Source organism: Panicum virgatum, chromosome 1K (genome assembly GCF_016808335.1).
Source record: "Panicum virgatum strain AP13 chromosome 1K, P.virgatum_v5, whole genome shotgun sequence".
Lineage (NCBI taxonomy): Eukaryota > Viridiplantae > Streptophyta > Magnoliopsida > Poales > Poaceae > Panicum > Panicum virgatum.
Genome location: NC_053136.1, coordinates 17,206,689 through 17,208,769, shown reverse-complemented (window position 1 = coordinate 17,208,769; position 2,081 = coordinate 17,206,689). Strand labels below are relative to the sequence as shown.

The window sequence follows — 2,081 nt, the reverse complement described above, 5'->3', positions numbered from 1 at the left end:
CACATCAAAGTCAACTACCTCACCCATGGCTCAGAAGATCCTTCGTCAGTTCTCAGCCCCGTCCAGCAGCCACATTCCTGTTGGACTGCACCAAGACCAAGCTCGCAATGACGGTTTTGAGTTGAAGACTGGACTAGTGAACATGGTCCAAGCATCTCCAGAATTTCTTGGAGGTGAGTAGTACCATCAACCCTAGGGGTACTACATTGGATAACTTCCGCCTTTGGTTATTCCCGTTCTCTCTGTTCGGGAAAGCCAAGTTATGGTTTTACACCAATAAGGAGGCATTCACCACATGGGATGCTTGTTCCAATGCATTCCTAGACAAGTATTTTCAGGTAGGCAAGACCAATGCCCTTCGGAACAGGATCTCTGGGATTCAACAAGTCCAGGATGAGACCATCCCAGAAGTCTAGGAACGTCTCCAGGATTACATTCAAGCATGCCCACACCACAGCATGGAGGAATGGATGATTATTTAGAACTTCTTTCATGGCCTGACTCAGCAAGCTCAGGACCACGTCGACGCAGTAGCGGGGGGTTCTTTCCTCTCTCTTGATGCTGCAAGAGCGAAGATGCTGATCGACAAGATAGCTTCCAACCAGAGTTGGAAAGGTGAAAGGCAGCCAGCCCGTCCCCAGGGCGTGCATCAAATCGACAGTGTCGATATGCTGGCTGCCAAGATGGATCTTCTCATGAAAAAGCTGGAATCTCCACATCAGGAGGTTAACCAGATCATGGAGTCTTGGATGACATGTGAAACATGCGGCGAGACTAGGCACTCAGGCAATGCTTTCCCGTTAACTCAAGAGGACATGAACTTCGTTGGAAATAACAACTCCAACAACTCAGGATTCCGTCCTCAACAGGGTTCGAATTCAAAGCCCAACCTCCCCTTCGGTCAACAACAAGGTATGAACTTCAATAATAATAATAATTTTCAGCCCACACTAAAAGACCTAGTTTACAGCCAGAAACAAATAAATGACAACATTAGCAAGAAGTTTCCTGCCAATGATAAAATTTTGGAGTCCATGGCCGCCCAACTAGAGGGCTTTAATTCTGTTATCAAAAACCAGCTGAGCTTCAATACAATGATAGAAACTCAAGTAGCCCTGCTAGCTTCATCTTGTCCTAATGTTAACACAGGGAAGCTGCCCGGGCAACCGGAAGTAACTCCGAAGGAAAATGTTAGTGCGGTGACTACGTGTGGTGGTAAGTCCACGCGAGAGCCACCTTCTCCGCATGATGTAGGAACTCGGTGGAAGACCGTAACCGCTAGCCATACCAAAATTGGGGATGAAGTGCAGGAGGAGGCCATCGAATCCAACACGTCTGCAACCCAGGAAGACCCCGTGGAACCCCCTAGAACTTTACGGGCCTATCATGATACAACTACCTTACCATTTTCAGAGCGGATAAGGAAGCCAGTGGCCGATGAACAATTCGGCAAGTTCGTCGAGGTAATAAAGAAGCTCTATGTCAACAAACTGCTTCTTGACACTATGTAGGTACCCACGTACGCCAAGTATATCAAGGATATCCTTGGAAACAAGAGGACTCTGCCCACCACCGAGGTCGTGCAGCTAACCGAAGAGTGTAGCGCAGCTATACTCGATCCTCTCCTGGAGAAGAAGAAGGACCCAGGATGCCATACAACACATGCTCAAGCGGGGCCCAACACTTCACCAATGCTCTATGCAACTTGGGAGCAAGCATCAGTGTCATGCCAAAGGTAGTTTACGATAAACTTAACTGTCATGTGCTTGCCCCTATTGCCATGTGCTTGCAGCTAGCGGACCAATCAGTTCGCTACCCCATGGGGATTGTGGAGAATATTTCGGTCAGAATCCGGAATTTCTTTATCCCCGTCGATTTTGTCGTTCTTGACATGGAGGTCGACACCAAGACGCCTCTCATTTTGGGAAGGCCGTTCTTGAGTACGGCGAATGCACACATTGATGTGGGAGCTAGATAAATTCAACTGAACATCAATGGGTAGAAGGAGAAATTCACCTTCAAACAGAAGGTTGAGCAATGTTCCCAAGTCAAAACTTTCAACCGGAAGAAGTCTGAGAAAG

General features: G+C 47.7%; 1 non-coding gene across 1 annotated transcript; it reads right to left on the bottom strand.

Annotated features, from left to right (window-relative positions):
• Nucleotides 1-353: 353 nt before the first annotated feature.
• On the bottom strand, nt 354-460 carry LOC120658545. The gene has a single exon (XR_005668729.1). It is a non-coding gene; the product is annotated as a small nucleolar RNA R71 (small nucleolar RNA).
• Nucleotides 461-2,081: the final 1,621 nt, after the last annotated feature.